At 56.3% G+C, this 17358-nt stretch overlaps 1 protein-coding gene across 4 annotated transcripts in view; it reads right to left on the bottom strand.

The window, feature by feature from the left end:
- ZMIZ1 (zinc finger MIZ-type containing 1) overlaps positions 1-15971 on the bottom strand; it is a 230669-nt gene extending 214698 nt beyond the window's left edge. For 3 of the 4 annotated variants that reach the window (XM_081075173.1, XM_081075175.1, XM_081075174.1), the window contains exon 1: positions 15392-15970. The gene's annotated coding sequence lies outside the window, so the exon portion shown is untranslated. Of the gene's footprint in view, positions 1-15391 lie in introns of all 4 variants that reach the window. The other variant, XM_081075176.1, reaches the window with a different exon arrangement.
- Between the last annotated feature and the right edge of the window lie 1387 nt (positions 15972-17358).

Raw genomic sequence — 17358 nt, 5'->3', positions numbered from 1 at the left:
GCCAGGCGGGACTCAGGTGGAACGTACCAGGCTGAGGCCTCTGCCCACTGAGCCCAATGGAAGGCGCAAATGGCAGGCGGGGATTCAGCTCAGGGTCTGGCCCCATGCTGGGCATCTCAGACGCTTGGCCTCACCAGTCTGAGCGCTGTGTGGCTAGTGTAGAGTGCCCAGAACCACCCTGCCTGGGTGCTGCAGGGCTGTGGAGGGTGCCGGCGGCCCTGCTGTGGTTTTGTGCTCGGCTAACTCTTGGCTTCTGAGCAATTAAGTGGAGAGAGAAGAGACACAGCCAGAAGGCACTGCCCACCCACTCAGCTTCACCGCTGTGGGCAGCCTTTGGGGCAGCTCCTCTGCTCAGCACCAGAATGCCGAGTGGACAGCGTCCAGCACAGGGAAGACCCACCCAGCAAACACTGGCTCCAGCCACCTTCAAGGTGAGGGAAGGAGAAACCCAAGGGCCCATGCAGGTTCAGACCAGAGCGAGCTGGCCTGGCTTCTCCCCACCAACCCACTTTCTTGTACCCCCCTGCTGCCACCTGAGAAGCAGGACGTCCCTCTTTGTGCCTCTGCAAGTCACAAGAATGCCAGTTTAGTTATCAAGGGCCACCTGGTTTCTGTAACTCTGGGATTCTAGAGTTGGCCTGCTTCAGACAGGTATCTTCTTGGAAAGAGATGAACAAAATGGGGAAACAGAGGCTCGGGGAAGGCCGAGGGTTATGTATGTAGGATTAGAGACACAGAGACATGGCACGTTAGAGCTGGAAACAACCTTAGAGAGCCAAGCAATCCCAATGCCCCTCATGTTACTAATGGGTAAACTGAGGCCCAGGGACGGCAAAGGTGATTTTGAATCAATAAGAACCCTAGGATGGTCATCCTGGGTTGATCCTGTGGGGCCACGATAGAGCTGCCCTCGGTGACCCCAACCTCAAAAGTGAGGGAAGTTGCAACACTTCCTTGTTTCTATAGTAACTAGCTACTGCTCCAGGAATACACTAAATGTTTTTGTTCCCTCCTCTGTGCCGGCCCTGAGCCAGGCTGGGAGGACACAGAGCGGAAAGAAAGAGGGGGTGTGAAGGGAGGCACAGACCAAGCCTTAGTTCCGGTTGATCCCAGGCAGTGGAGGGCAAAAGGGAGAGAAACCAGAGAATTTTCAGTGGAGGAAGAAATTCCCACTGTCTGAGAGTAACAAGGGAAGAGAGTACAGAGGTGGCGGCTTTTGAGCTGGGCTCTTAGGGATACATAGGAGTTAACCAGATAGAATTGTGTGGATGGAGAAACTGACATAGGCAAAGTCCCTAGGGCTTGAGAGTGCCAGCATGTGAGAAAACAATAGTGCATGGAATAGAGGATATGAACATGTAGGAGAAGAATGGAAGAGATTCATGACAGAGACCAAATGTAGAATGGCAAAATTTCAAGTGTAGACTAGGGTATGAGGAACACCTCACTGTGCCTCTATTTGTCCAGCTGTTAAATGGACACCTTACGACAGAGTAGCCTATGGCTACATGGGAGGTGACCGGAATAAAAGGAAAGGTGCTCTGACCCATAGGACTTGGAGACCTAGGCCAGGTCTCCAACCTCAACTTCTCAGCCTGCTTTGCGGAGGTAGACAGGCACTCCCCATGGGCTTCTGGGCATAACCTTGTAAACCTTCAAAATACATCCCGGATCTGGGCACTCTGGTCTAAGCCACTGGCATCCTCATCTAGGTTACTGGAAAAGCTGCCCAGCTGGTTCCTCGTTTCCACCCTTGTGCCCTACAGTCTATTCTCAGCTCACTAGCCAGAGGGACCTGGCTAGAGAGCACATCAGATAGTCTCGGTCCTGTAATTAAAATCCTCCAGTGGCTTCTAAATCACGAAGCATGAAGTCAGAAGCCCTTGCCATGCTCCATACGGCCTTCTGTGGCCTGCTCCTTGACTACCTTGCTCACGTACTCTTCTATCATCCTCCTTCTCCCCCATCCAGCCACACTAGCCTCCCCGTCTTTCTCCGAGCATGCCAAGTATGCCCCTGCCCCTGGACCTTCGCACGTGCTGTGCCGTCTGCCTGGAGTGCTCTTCTCCCAAATGTTCACAGCTTTACCCTCTTACCTCTCTGAGGTATCTATCTATCTGCTCAAATGCAGCCTCTTCAGAGAAGCCTTCCCTGATCATTCCATCTAAAGAAGTCCAATTCCCGAACCCATCTCTCCTTACCCTGATTTATTTTTCTTTAAAATACTTGTCATAGCTCAGAATGACATCACACATTAAGTTGTGGACTTACTGACTGTCTCACCCACAAAAATGTAAGCAGGGCTTCTGTCAAATTCACTACAGTATCCCCAGGGCCTGGAACAGTGCCTGGCACATAGTAGATGGTCGATCAACTTGATAAATGGGGGAGCTAGGCCAGGGGAGGTCCAGAAGGATCCTAGGGGCAGGACACTGGGGCCTCCAGACCAGACAGAAAACTTTGTTCTCAGGCTAGCACAAGGACCCACCTACAGGAAACGTGCTGCCCTCCCAGGGGAGCCCCCCTCCCCAGACCTCCCCAACCTAGAAGGAAAGCAGAGCCTGGCCTGAGGGACTAGAGGAGCCCTGAAGGAAAAGCAGCAGTTGCTGTTCTGCCCAGTGTCCCTGTTCCATACACATTAGCCGGAATCCAAGGAATCAACCTCAGGGAGTGGAGATGGAAGGAGGCCAGGCTGGCTAGGGCAGGAGGAGTTGGTATCATGCTGGCTCTGCAGCTGGCTTCCTTCCCTCTCCGGCCCTTAGTTCCCTAGTCTGAGAAATGGGGATGAGCACAGCTGGTTGCCTAGGTCCTTCCTACTCCAACCGTCCGGGCACCTTTGGACCTTCAGAGTCCTGGGAGGGGTCACACCAGGTTGAAAGTAGGGCCACACATTCAAGCCATGGTCCCAGGCCAGGGTAACATTGTGCCGTCAGCTGGGCCAGACACCTGGGTAGGGGTCTCAGGCAGGCTCCCAGAGACCCTGTTACCATCCACGTTCATAGCTGGCAGAGGCAAGGCAGCCCAGTCTGAGCCAAGAGGTGAAGGCGGTGCCCTGACTGAGGGCAGGGGCCTCAGGCAGAGGGGACCAGGCTGGGGGAGCTAGCTGTCTCATGTGGACCCCAGGGAACCCTTGCCTGCCTCCTAGCCCGGGCCTGGCACTTCCAGTGAGCACAGCCAGGGCGTAAGGCCCAGATCCTTTGTGAGACGCAGATAGTAAGGCCCAAGCCAGTCAAGCAGCACTGCCACAGCCACACACAGACTTCCCTGTGTCTCACTCCAGCAAAGGATTTCTGTCCAATGACAAGACAGGGACTGGTCAGGACGCTTGAGTTTCAGCTCCAGCTGTGCCATGGATTTGCCCCGTGACCTTGGGGCAGCCTCTGTCCCCTCTGGGGTCAGACTCAGCTGCTAAATGAGAGGGTTGGTCTGGATGGTCTCCCAGGCCTTTCTGTGCTGACGTTATCATCACTGCACACGGTAATAAAACATTACACCCCTTGCCGCCAAGACATTGTGCAGCATCCAAAGTGTGGGCCCTCCCCTCTGACTCCTGCAACAGCCCCGAGGGAGACCATCCGTGAGAGGCAGCACCACCAGTTCTGACTCCAAGTCCAGTGCTCTTTGCAGACCAGGTCTCTGGGGCCTCAGGACACACAGGCAGGATGTTCCCTGACAGAGTGGCAGGGAGCAAAGTCGGACAGAGAGGGGCTCAGGAAGGTAAGCGGAGACAGAGAGGGAAGGAGTACTACTTAAAGCTCCCTGGTTCCCCTTCTAGCAAAAGGCCCCCGTTCCAGTGGCAGGTGAGCATGTTGGGAGAGGCAAGAAGGTAAGACTGCCTTCTTGAACCGTCCAGCATGTCTGGCCCGACATGCACAGAAAGGCCTTGGAGACCTACCTGACAAACAGATGCCAGGCACTTTCCTTCTCTTGGACCCCAATGAGCCACTGTTAGGATCTCTACAACCTACTTCCATGTTTGACGACCTGGGTTAAACCGTGTCTAGGTTAGGCCTGAGGTCTCCAAGCTGCCCAGGCTCTTACTAGAGGCGGAGATAATAAGGGGATAGAAGAAGGCCGCCTCCTCCAGGTAGTCCACTTTGCCCACTCCAGCCTTGGATTCAGCCTAGAGAGGAGAGGCCTCTGGGGATACTCCCTTGACGTAGAGTAAGGAAGGGGATTCCCGAGACCCGAGTTCACCATATTCCACACAGTCCTGAAATGAGAACTAGGGGGAGGCATCCTTTCCAGCTCCACAGAAGGTGGAACTTCTTAGGTGGAGGGGCCCACTGAGAGGCAGGGAGCAGCCTGTCCCTGGAGGCATGCAAGTCCACACCGGAAGGTGCTCTGTGGGGATGCTACGTTACAGGCATTAGATGAGGTGCCCACCAAGCTCCCTTGTGATCTTGAGAATCAAAGCTCCCGTGAATACCAGGAATAGTAAGATCTGGAGCCCTGGGGTCGGGGACCAGGGCGGGAAGAGTTGGTATCACGCTGGCCCAGCCACCTCTGAGGAGCTGGCTAGGAGGGCAGCCATCCACAACGCAGAAAGCTCGGAGGATTCTGGGGCGCACAAGGATTCCAACCCTCAAAGCAGTTCCATCCTTCTGCCTGAATGGATCACCCCTGCAGACGAAGCGCAAGCAAAAAATGAAGGTGGCGACCAGGCTTGAGTGGGAGGAGTCAGCATCCTTTTGCAAGAAGTAAATCAGTACTGAACTCACAGATTCAAGGCAGCTCCTTTCTCAGCCAGAGCCCTGCCACCAAACACCAGGCAAGAAATCACACCTGAGGTCTCTTTTTCCAGAACTGGAAGCACAAAGGCAGTTGTGCTTTTGGAGCTCAAGGGGGGCTGAGCAAAGTGGGCAGGGAGGTTGATGACCAAGAAGTCCCACAGAGCCCACTCCTCAGAATCCCAGAAAATCAGATGTGAGCACTGGGAGCCAGGTTGGTGCAGTGACTCATCCACAGTCACACAGCGGGTCTGCCAGGATGGCAACCCAGCTCAGGACAGAGCTCCCCTCAGGGCCTCAGCCTACCTCTGCCTACAGCACGCCACCCCCAGCTAAGGGCTCACAACGGATTCGTACCACCACCACTGGGCCCTCCTCTGTGTAAATGCCAGTGGGTGCCACAGCCCAGAGGACGAAACATAACCTGAGCAGGATGAAGACAGTGCAGTCAGCAGGGTTGAAACTGGCCTCCTGACCCAGAGGAGGTCAGCCCAAAATCAGTCCTGCCCCGCCTGCCTAGAAGAGGGAATGGGCGGGAACTTCCTCCCTTTACCCTAATCCCTACCTAGCTCTTTCTCGAGAGGTTTTATGCTGACGCTCCAGTACATCTCACAGAGGACGACACGGAATGGGTTCAGCAGTGAGCTCAGCCAGCGCAGGAGGCCATTCCCTGGGCGTGTGTCCCAGGAACCTGCCGCTGTCAGTGACCTTGATCAGGTCCTTCGGCCTCAGTGTCCCTTGGCCTCAGTTTCCTCACTAGTACACGTCCGGCTGGAGTAGAAGCAGGAGTTATAAACACAGGGCCTCCCTGGCTAGGGGTGTGACACAAGTGAGTCGGACCAGAAAGGTTTGAGGGCAGGAGGTGGGGAAAGACAACACAACAGCCCTGTTCCACTCAGGGCCAGGGTCATTTTAGACCGTTGGATGAAGGCCAAGATTCTCACACTGCTCTCAGGCATCCAAATTGATTGAAGGATTTCAATAAAGTCGCGGGCCATCTCTGCAAATAAATACATGCTTGCAAAGGTGTGACACAGGTTCAGGGGCTCATGGCCCCTGCAGGCTGGGTTCAAGGCTCTTCCTGATCTGACAGCCGGCAAGTGTTGGAGGCCCATCTCTAGGGACATGGCAGAGGACCCACCGCTCTGCCAAGCTGCCCTTGCTTTTAGGACTGCCCAACCACAAAAAGATTTGTGGTCTGGTAACAATAAAAGAAAAGGAGGCCAGAGAAAGTGACAGAGAAGGGCAGGCTTGAGGGGGGTAGAAGTCAGGTAGAACTGCCAAGAAAGTAGGCTGGGGGAGATGTGTGTCGATATGGAAGCCGTCCTCGTCCTCTCCAGCAGGAGCAGTCCCACCTGGGAAGGTGGTTCTTAGGGACAGCATTCACTAGGCAGCACCATAGATGCCAGAGCTGAAAGGGATCATTTAGCCTGACATTTCCCAAGATGTTTCACTGGTACCTTCAATAGTTACTTTGCATAAAAAAGGGAGGTAGGAGGAGTGTCCTATCGTTTGGGAAATGCTGGGTGAGGCACAGGGTTGGCAATTTCCCAGAAGTGGGATGGTGTGGCTGAGAAGCCACTTTGGGAAACCTTGAAGTGGTCTCGGCTCATGATTTTCAGATGAGGAAACTGAGGCCCAGAGGGGTCTGTGGCCAGCCTAAGGTCCCATAATCAGTTCTTGTTCACAGAGATTCTGCACAATAGTTTTTTATGGCTGACAAGGCACGGTCCCTCCATGCTGTCCTCTGCGCCCCAAAGGAAGAGTCTGAGAAGGAGGTATACTCACTAGCCTCAACTTCCAGGTGAGGAAAAGAGTTGGGAGGCAGGAACCCAGAGGCAAAGCTCCACCTTTTGAACACCTCTCTAAGGGGAATAAGCTTCAAGGGTAGGTTGAATTAAAATGAACTTGGGTTATCACGGGGGGGGGGGGGGGGGGGGCTATCAGACAAGCCGACAGCCCTTCCAGCTAAAAGGGGAAATCGGATCATGGCAGGGGCTAGGGCTCAGGAAAGCCTGGATCCCAGGACTGGCTGTGGTTGGTGTGGAGGTACCAGGTGGCACTTGGCAATCCACTTGACCTGAGTCTCCTCATCTGTAAGTTGGAGGTAATACAATGCTAATAGCTGCACCAGGCATCATGGGAGCAATGGTCATGATAATGACTGACGCTACGGTTTCTTGAGAACCTACTATGTGCCAGGCACTGTCTCTACTCCATTTTCTCAACCTATGGGGAAGTATGCTATTTTTATACTATTAAGTAAGCCTGGTTTGCAGATGTAGAGACCAAAGTTGGAGAAGTTAAACATAACTTGCTTCAAATCACAGAGATCACAAAGGATGGAGCTGAGAGTTGAACCCAGGCAATCTAAGAAGAGCCTAACGTAAATTAGTTGCCCAAGAAATTCTGGCTATTGTGATAGTTATGGTAGACTTTGGCAAGTTGTTTTAAAAATATAAACAACAACAGGAGCCTCAAAGCACCACATCAACAGAAAGTTTTACCCCTTCCCACCCAGACCACTCAGTCCTCCTTGGTGAGACACTTGGGTACAGGGGAGCTCTTTTGCTGTGTGACCTGAGGCAAGTCCCTTCACCTCTCTGGGTTTTGTGTTTCCCCACCTGCAAAACAAGATGGTTGGACAGAGAGCCTGGAAGGGCCCTCCCCACTTGCAAATGCCAAGTAAGGGGTTCAGGACCCTTTCCCACAGGTTTCTGTACCCCGTTTGTCCCTAACCAGAGTACTGGCTGGTCGGAGCCAGCTGCCTTTTCCCAGCTTCAGTCAAATCCACCAGGGAGCAGGGTGGGAATTTGGGCAAGAGCCAGCAGACTGGGCAAGGTCCAGGCACCTGGCATCTCCTCCTTCATCCTGTCCAGAGCCTGCTGGCTCTTCCTCACATGCCGTCACCTAGGCCTGAGGCAGGTGATTCCCAAAGCAGAGCAAGAGGGTTTGCTCCCTGCTTCCCCATCCACAGAGGAAGTGATTGCAGGAACAAGGCAGCAGGGGCCCTGAGCCCTGCAAAGGACAAAAGACAGCATGCAGAAGGTTGGGTGGGGGTAGGGAGCAGGCAGAAGGAGGCACCCATCTTCTTGGACTAAACAGGCCTGGGCAGATGAGAAACCTTTCACGCTACCTAGAGGGTTTCAGTTTTACTTCCCTCAAATCTGCAATACAACCAACCTACTATTACCTTTTAAGAAATACGCTGCTGGGTTGGGGCTCTAATGCTGCATAGATTTGTGGGTACAAATGTCCCATCCTATTCTTTACCCTGAGAGCTCAGAATGGGCCCTGCTTCCCCCCCTCCCCAGGTTCCGTTGGCCCTTCCCAAGTCAAAGACAGAACAGCATTTATTTATGAGCTCTGAAGGGTGGCTAACGGGGCTGTGCCTGGCCAGCAGTACATGCTCAATAAATGTTTAATGAACTAATGGGCTGGAGAGACGGGGTTCCAGGCCTGGCTCTGTCACTAAGTTGCTGCTGCCTTTGAATACGTCCCATTGTTTCTTCCCATAGTTTGGTTTCTCCGGCTAGAAAAGGATCAATCAGGCTAGGTAAACCCTGTGGCCTCCCAATTCTATACTACATGATTGGGGGTGCAAAACACAAAGCCAGGGACATTACGGAGTGCAAGGAGGCTTCAAACACCTCACCCCACTGTTCCAGAGCGAAGAGGACAGGACGTGACTGCTGGGTAGGACCCTCCTGGGCAGGGGTCCTGAAAGTGGCACAGCCGTCTCCACCTCCACCCCCCATCCCCTGCAAGCGCCAACCTCTGTGGGTGGACAACTGGAGTTGTTGGGAAATGATAATGGAGGTAGAAGGAATGGGAGTGGGTGCAGTTTCCATTTAGGTCAAACACCAAAAAATGATGTTTTGGAAGAGCCACTGAAAATACAAAGAGATTGTATTTTAACAATCCCCACCCCCCACCGCCCATCAGAATAACTTTGACATTTTCTGGCAAAGCAATCATCCGCATTGAATTGGACCCTCCAAGAAATCAAGAATCTGGGAAAGACTGGTGGGGAAGGAGGGACAAAACCTCCATGTCTGGGAGTCCTGGGTGAGGCAGGTGTCTGTCCTCAGCAGAAACTCTGGCCAGCACAGGTTGGAATACTTGTGGGCCCCAGAATTCCAGGGAGTGTGTGTGTGAGAGAGAGAGAGACAGAGACAGAGACAGAGAGAGACACAGAGAGAGAGTCAGAGAGAGACACAGAGAGACAGAAAGAGGGGTAATGCCAACTGGGGCGCAGGCTTCAGACAAATGAAGTCCCCAGCCCCTATTTCTGGGGGAAGACGTGTTTGGAGGGTTCACCAGTCCCTGGGCAATTCCACACCTGCCCTGAAGTCTCCGGGGGCAAAAATCACAAAGTCATTCTACCACAAGTCCCTGACACCCTGCCTCTACCAGCCATCGAGGTCCTGGGCCAGTCCCTGCCTCTCTGTAGGCCTCAGTTTCCCCATATGCCCAGTGAAGGGTTGGAGCCAATGATCTCTAAGAGCCATGTTTGCTCTGACCATCCGTGATGCCAAGATTCTCCAGAAAAGAACACCACCTACCATCACTCAGGCCCCCACCCCAGAGGTCTGGGAAGGGAGTCCCCAGTCCCCAGCCGGCTGTCTAAGCCTGGGCTGGGGCAGAGTGGAGTCCCCACACCGTCTGTCCTCAACAGCCTGCCACGGCTGAAACCTTCAAGTGGTTACAATTACAGCCAGGCTAACAGGATTAGGGGCGCATTGAAATCTAAGAAATCTAATTAGCTCAGACACCCCAGCCTCCCCCAGCACGATCCTGCAGTAACCCCGGCAGCTGGGCCTGACAGGCGGGACTCGGGGCCCTCCCAGGCTACAGTCATTACCTGCACAGGTGTGCCAGGCTGGGCCAGGCTTCCCGGGGCGGTGCCAGCTCAGCCAGCCCAGCTGCTCCCTACTCTGGACCCTACGAGCTACAGCCTTGTGCTGGGTGGAGCTCAGGTGAGCTTCAGAAACCTAGGCACAGATCACCGGCAGCAAGTGGGCTGTATCAAGGGGCAGAAGGAACTCAAGGGCCCGGCACAGGGCGGCTACTCCACACAGCCCGGGTACTGACTCAGCCAGAGGAGGGGCAGGCTGAGTCAATGTCTGGTCTATAGAAACCATTGCAGCCCAGGGAAGAGCCTTGGGCTGCACAGGAACCTGGGGCCTAGAAACATCTCTGCTTCCTGCTCCAGGGCCAGGGATGGGGGTGAAGGCCCATGTACAGACATGTGTGCCCAGGAAGTCATGGCAGGATTTGGGGCTCAGAGCAAGCTCAGGGGGCACAGCTGCTGAAAGGTGTGGGTCGTGTGCTGCCAAAATTGGGAGGGCGAATGGGGACAGGTAAGGCCCATCTGTGACCCTTCCTGGGCACAGCTCCTCCTCCTTAACCTCAGGCTCCCATCCTCATTCTCGGGGTCCACTGGAGTTGTTGGGAAATGATAAGGGGGGTAGAAAGAATGGGGGTGGGTGCAGTTTCCACTTTTGTCAGACACCAAAAAATGACACTGAAAGTACAGAGATTGTATTGTAACAATCCTTAACAATCCATTTGTCCCCTGGTCAGTGGACTAGGAAGGCGCAGCCCAGTGTTGGCATCTGCAAGGACGAAGGGTGAGTCCTGGCTTACCCACAAGTCACTTCACATCTGTGAACCTCAGTTTTCTCCTCTGTTAAATGGGGTAATTCCAAATTGTAGCTAGCGTACACTGTTATTAGTGGGTTAAAAAAAAAAAAAGTTGGAGAGTGCTTCCAAATACGCCAAGTGCTACCCAAAGGCTAGGGGTGCTGGTTATTACTGTCACTGTGTGCCCGCCCCATGGCAGGCAGCCAGATGCTGGTGGTTAATTATTTATTTGGACTGCTCTTCCTGCTCTGACTGAACTGTACACTCCTAAGGCACAGGAACTGTCTTATACATTTCTGGGTCTCTCACAGGCCATGGTCTTCCTACTGTGGACTCTCAGGAGGTACCTATGGCATCAATGCTGGGCCCCAGACCTCACCTCACCCCATTATGTATCTCCTTCCTTCTCCTCATACCCAATCCCAGGAGAGAAAGTGCCAAGAGGTGAACCCAGCAGACAAAGACAGACCATGGTGAGCCCCTCAGGCAGCCCCTCCCCAGTCCCCATAGGTCACTCCCAATAAGGGCTGGAGTAGCCACTTGAAGGGTATGCCCCCGTCCAGCATCAGTATGGGAGTACTGATCTTCAGTGATCATTCAGGAAAGAACGAGTAGTGGTCGAGAGGACTTCCAGTACCTCACGACCAGAGTGAGGATCAGGAGAGGTTGATTTCCAGAAAGTCTGCCATGCAGTAGAGCATGCTCACAGCCAGCTGTCCAATGAAGGCAGAAGCTGCCCATAGGTAGTGAGTACCCTGTCATGGGGGGCATGCAAGTCAAGGCAGGACAGTAAGCTGTCAGGGACGTAGGCTTGGATGGGAGAGCAGCTTCTGGAATATGCTTCTAGCACCTCCAATCCAACCCCTTTGTGTTCAATCCATTCTGTGCCTAGAGCCTGCCAGACCTTTTAGGGGACACATGCCGAGGGCTCTCGTAACATTTGCTTCATCATCACAACAACCAAGTGGATAGGAGGAGGTTCTGCCTTTGGACCCATTTTACAGACGAGGAGACAGAGTCCCAACACAGTGAACCCACTGGCCCAAAGCAGCCAGCCAGCTACAGCCTCCTGACACCTCTCCCTCATCTCCTCAGGTAATGGGAAGACCCACATAATCATGATGGATTTCTGGACTCTTCCCAAAGCCTGTGCCTGGTATCCTCAGCCTCCCTTCATTCTCTCTGAGGGCAGGGCCCAATCTCAGAATCAACCTCAGAAGCTGTAGAGCTTACAGCCCCGTCAGGCTCTGCCTCCTCCCAAACTCAGACGCTCTAGGGACAAAGAGCCCCCCACACCAATGTGGGGGCTGAGGCCACTGTGTCCTGCTGAGAGGTCAGAGTAATCATAAGGCAAGGCTGCAGCAGTGTCCAGGGTAATTACAGCAGACCGGCCTTTGTTGTCCACACAAAATCTAAGGAACCTCATAAAGATGAGGCAGTGATAGGAGCCAGGCAAGGGCCCTGGGGGGCAAAGTTATGAATGAAAACGTATGGGACCCAGTGGCGGCCTGGCAGGCCCTGCTTCCTGGTTCCGTGACAGAGTGCCCAGTAAAGCTTCCGGAAATTAACTTGTAGGTGCCCGGATTTCTTACAGCAACATCTCTCCCTAAGACTGGGGTAACAGCTGCCTGTTGGATGCTGGCCACAGACAGAGAACTCAGCATTGGTGACTTCTCTCACAGGTACCATTTTGACAAAACTCTCAGGACACAGCAGGCCTCAAAGTGTCTTCCTTCTTTATCCACCTCCCATCTCTGTCAATCAGGAAAAAAATGAAGTCTGCAGCTCTTCTCAGTTGGGTCCTTCCCTCTGCAATTTTCTAGGATGAGTTGACAGTGGACATTTGTCCAGTTGGGGCACATCTCTGGGGCCAGGAATGGACACAATGTTGTGTGACTGTCACTAGGGGAGGGGGAAAGGGGGAGAGATGAGAGAGAGATAGGGAGAAAGAGAGTGTGTGTGTGTGTGTGTGTGTGTGTGTGTGTGTGTGAGAGAGAGAGAGAGAGAGAGAGAGAGAGAGAGAGAGAGAGAGAGAGAGAGAGAGAGAGAAACTGTGGTTCCGTGGCCAAACCCCAGTCTCTGGACCTTTCTTCACTTTGCTCCTGGCTGTGAAAAGGAGGATCCGCCTTCCCTCTTTCCTTAGGAGGAAAAAGGGACATTTTGTCCCCACAAAAGAAGCCAGCAATCCTTTTCTGCCTAGGCAGGGCTAGTTATCAAACTTTCCCCTAAGTCCAGCAATTTCTTATTCCCAACTCCTCTGTGAGCCATACCCTGAATAACTCAAAACTCAATCCAAAAACCATTTAAAACTCCTGAAATCTCCCTAAAGCCCCCCCCATCCCGCCCCCCAAGTCACTGCCACCAACCCTTAGAAGTCTAAAGTTTGGAGATTTACATGTGAAAACAGCATTTCATAACCTCGTGACTTGGGACAAGGAGATGCTTCTGTCCTTTTGGGAAAAACAAAACGCAACTGAAATCATAAAACTCAGAAGAAAACACCATCTCCCTCCAAATGCATTCCCTTGGCCCCAAAGTCACACGTGCTCTGTGGTAGATACAGCTTTCAATGTGTCTTTTGTTTGATGCTGGTGTTTCAACATCCTCAACTTGAAGAAAGAAAGGTCAGCACAAGGCTTGGGGCATTCACGAACCACACCACCAGGGCCAGGCAGCCTGCAAGCAAGGGGCCAGGAATTCCACCCACTCTGGACCCCTTCTAAAGGCAGCCAGGACAGAGAAAGTTAAGGGCTTGCTCCCTCTTCTAAATTTCCCTGATAGCTTACAAGCAACTTTTAAATTTCTGGGATCCTACAAATGCCAGGGAAGGCAAGTCAGAGTTCATCACCAACCAAGCTACCCATTCTGCAGCCACAGTGCCTGCCTCTTTATCTCCACCTTCAAAAAAACAAAAATAAGCAAACCCAGGCACCTCTGGGAACAGCCTCTGGCCTCCTGCCCTGCCCTGTGTAACCAGCCTGTCCTCACACCCACAGGGGGAGGAGTCGGCACGGTTTAGCCCTCAGGTCTACCAGGCCCTGTCCTGGGGTTGCAGCAGGGAGACAAACTGTTGCTCAAGAAGTCCTACAGAAAACCCTTGGTACCAGAAGGTAGCTCCCTGTGGCTCTTGCCTAGAGCCAAGCCAGAAGCTTCCATAGATGCCTTCCCACTGTCCTTTTAAATCTGTGGGGTTGGGCCCTACTCTCCCAGGCCCTGGGCTGTCCACTCAGGAGGCTCCAAATGACCATGGCAGAGTAGGGAGGAGGAAAAGGCTGGCGGAGCAGTGCCCTCACCCTGCCAGCCCAGCCGCCAGCTTCTTGGAGGACCTCTGAGAGAACATTTGTTTGGGCTGCCAAGTTAAATCTTCCTCCCTCATGTCAGGGCATTGGAAAAGCAGTCAGAGGAGAGGAGCAGGGGGAGAGCGGGGGAAGGAGCAGCGGGAGGGAGGGAGGGAGGGAGGGAGGGAGGCGAGCAGGCTCTCGGAGCCCCAGTTACTCGGGCTCTGCCTGCCCGGGATGCAGGCGGCTCCCCGGCAGGCGCAGCCGGGACTCCGGACACCCGAGCAGGGGCCAGACCTCCGGGGTCCCGCGGTCCCACACCGAGTGCCAGACGCCCTGGGTCTCGCTCTGTCCCCCGCCGGCGGGGCGAGGTGGGAAGGGAAGCAGAGGGAGAAAAAGTTTGCTGCAGGTAGAGGGGGAGGTCCAGGCGGCCCCGCCGTCAGACTGTCCCCCGGGGAGGGGTGGGGGGCCCGGGCCGACTGCCCCGGCGCGCTCCCGCCCGGGTTGTTTACATTCCTGGAGTGTCTTTTAAACCGGGGGCTGAGGCCGGCTCCCGGCCTTGTCCAGCGGCTCTGGGGCAGTCTCCCGTGAAAATGTGCTGGCGCACAATAGCCAGGACGGCGGCCGCCCCGCGCCCCGCGCCCCGCGCCCCGCGCCCCGGTCGCTGCCGGGCGGGGAACCTGCCCTCCGCACCGCGCCCTCTCGCCACCCGGCTGGCTTCCTGGACAGATGTCCCCGGCGAGGGGGCGTCGCGAGCCGCTGCCCGCGCCCCAGACATCGAGGCCGCGCGCCCCACGGTTTTCTCCCCAGCCTAGACGCCAGGAATGCGAAACAAGCTCCCCGAGCCCGCCCCCCCACCCCAGCTCCAGCCCCGGCCCGGCCCCCCAACCTCCACCACGGCGGGCCTCCCACTCCCCCGGGGCCGCCGCCGCCGCCGCCGCCGGAGACTAAGAGGAAGAAAGAACACGGGGAAATTACTTTCGTATTTGCAACGCGCGCGCGCGCACACACGCACATCTTCCCCCCGGCTCCCCTCCGGGCCGGGGCAGCCGGGCGCAGGCGTGGCCCTTACCGCCCCTCCACCTCCGAAAGACCTATCGGCAGCCCCTACGCACACCCTTCGGCGTTCCCCGCTCGCACCTCGCGCCGCGTCTCCCGGGGCAATTCACACACAAACAACTTCACCGCGCCCCCCACCTCCCATTTACAAAAGTGTGTGTTTTCCTTGAAAATTCAGATGCTCAACTTAACACCCCACCCCTTGCCACCAGAAAGCCGGCGCCGTCCCTGGCGGTTTCGTACACACAGGCGCACAACTTCGCGTCTCCCCAAAGGAGGCGAGGGACACCGAGGTGGCCCTAGCCGGGTCCCTCCCCGAATCCCGGGGCTGCCCGGCCCCCGGAGTACAGAACGGGGGCTGGAGGCGCACCGGCAGGAGCAGGTCCGCGCGCGCACCACCGCACTCACGCCCCGCACACCCGACGAGCCCCGGTCCCCACGCGCAGCCCAGCCGGCTCCGCGCAGCCTGGCGTTCTCCGGGCGCCTGGGCCTCGGCCCCTTGCCACCCAGGGGAGCGCAGCGGAGCCCGTCGCCGGCCACTCGCCCAGCTTGCGGGGCCCCGCTGGACGCTTAAAGGAAAAAGCCCCAGCACCCGGTGTCCCATGCTCCCCGAGAGTCCAGAGGGAGCGGGAGGAAGGCCCAGGGCCAGCGGGATCCCGGGTCTGGCCCCAAACTTACCAGGCGCTGCGAACGCGGCTGCCGCCGCTGGAGGACGCGCCGCTGCCGCCGCCGCCGCCTCCGGGCAGGGCTGGCTCGGGCCGGGAGGAGCGCTGCGAGGGCGCCGAGCCCGGCTCCGCTCCGGCTCCTGCTCCTGCTCCACGCCGACCGGGGCTGGGGTCACCGCGCTGCGCTGGCGCTGCTAGCTCGCTTAGCCGCCGGACCGCTGCTCGCCTGCCCGCCGCCCGGCCGCTCGCTCTCCCGGGCGCCCGCCGCCGCTCGCTTTTTTAATGTCCACAGACAGTGAAAAGGAACTCGGCGTTAGGGGGTGAGTAAGTGAATCAACTCGCCCGGAGCCGAGCAAGTTGAAGTGTCAGATTACATTGGCTATTCTATTTCCAAAGGGCCCCGCGCCGCCGGCCGCCTGCAAAAGCCGGTGCGGAGTCACGGACGGAGCGGCGCACAGCGCCGCCGCCGCCTCTGCCGCCGCCGCCACCAGCGCTTGGCTGGGCTCTGCTCGCGCGCTCTCTGCGTTCTCACCGCTCTCTCTCTCTTTCCATTTCTCCTCTTTCTCTCCTCGCCTTTCCTTTCTCTTCCTTTTCTTTCTTTCTTCCCCGCTCCTCCGTCTGGACCCTCTCCAAGCCTTTCCCCTCTCTGGCCGTGATGGGCTTCGCGCGTCAACCCCAGCCCCGCCACTCACCTCCCTCTTCTGTTCTCCCCCCCGCTCCCCCCCACCCCCGCTCTCTGACCGCCCCCTCCGACCCAGCAAGTTTGGAGTAGGAGAGAAACGCCGAGCTTAGGAAGGGATCGCGTTGGGGAGGGGGCTAAAATCTTCCAGCTCGCTGGATGCCTTCCTTAGTTCGCAAGCCCGCGTCGGGAGTGCACTCAGGGCTGCGAACGCGGTCAGGTACCCGAATTGGCTGTAAGCGAGTTGTTAACAGGATGGCCGAAGCCTCGCCCTGGGGGAGGGGGGGGGGAATTTGGGTTTCTTCCCAAAGCCTGGGGACAGGCTTGTGGGGCGAACAGAGGACACCCCACCCCCACCCCCACCACCAAGGGCGATGTTGGTGGAGGCTGGAACGAGGTACACCGACGGCTGGGAAGGAGAGGTGCGCAGGGTCTGTCCCCAGCACTCATGCCGCCAGAGGCGCACGGATTCTCCGAGCCCTGGCGACGAGCGCCCTGGCCCCAAAACGCGCGGGCGGGGTGGGGGCGGCCGAACCAGGGCCCAGTCCTCTGTCCGGAGCTGGGCACTGCCCCACGGGTCGCTCAGAGAAGACACTCACGAGGCACAGTTGGGTGCGCCCACTCGCGGCGTTCCCCTCGCAGACCCACCCCCGATAGCATCTAAGTGCGCGCCCCCCTTGGCTCAGGTCCACTGCCACTCACACGGAAACTCCTACACAAACAGCGTACACATTCGCGCCCACACTCAGTATTGCAAACACGCTTCCACACACACACAAACACGTACACTTGCCCTCACAAACATGCGTGTACACTGCCATAGCAAGCACTCGCACAGAGACATGCAATTACGCTCACACATCACTGTACAACCAACCGCACATACACTCAAAACACAAAACATTACCCTGTGCACTAAATCCTCACGTTCACGTACACATACAAGCACACACGTCCTCCTCCCTTCTTCTTCCACACCCCTTCCTCAAGCCCACCACTCATGATTTGCGGCACCCTCAGTCCCAAATCATAATCAGCACTCGCGCAGCATGGTTGAACACACACAAGCGCGCCCGCACGCGCTCCCCTCGCGGCGCAGACGGGGGAGGCTTGGGCCGGGCGCCCGCTGCGGATTCCAGGTGTGGCGGTGGCTCCGCGCTCCGTGTTTTGCAGTCCGCCGCGGTGTTGGAGGCGAGGCGAGGAAGGGAGCTGGAATAACAAAGGCAAGTTGGGGAGAGCGCAAGGGGGCGCAGCCCCGGCCGGGCGGCGGGGGGAGCCCTACTCGACCCGAGCTTTGGAGG

The sequence above is a fragment of the Rhinolophus hipposideros genome, assembly GCF_964194185.1.
Source record: "Rhinolophus hipposideros genome assembly, chromosome: 15".
NCBI lineage: Eukaryota > Metazoa > Chordata > Mammalia > Chiroptera > Rhinolophidae > Rhinolophus > Rhinolophus hipposideros.
This window is presented reverse-complemented; position numbering and strand designations above follow the sequence as displayed.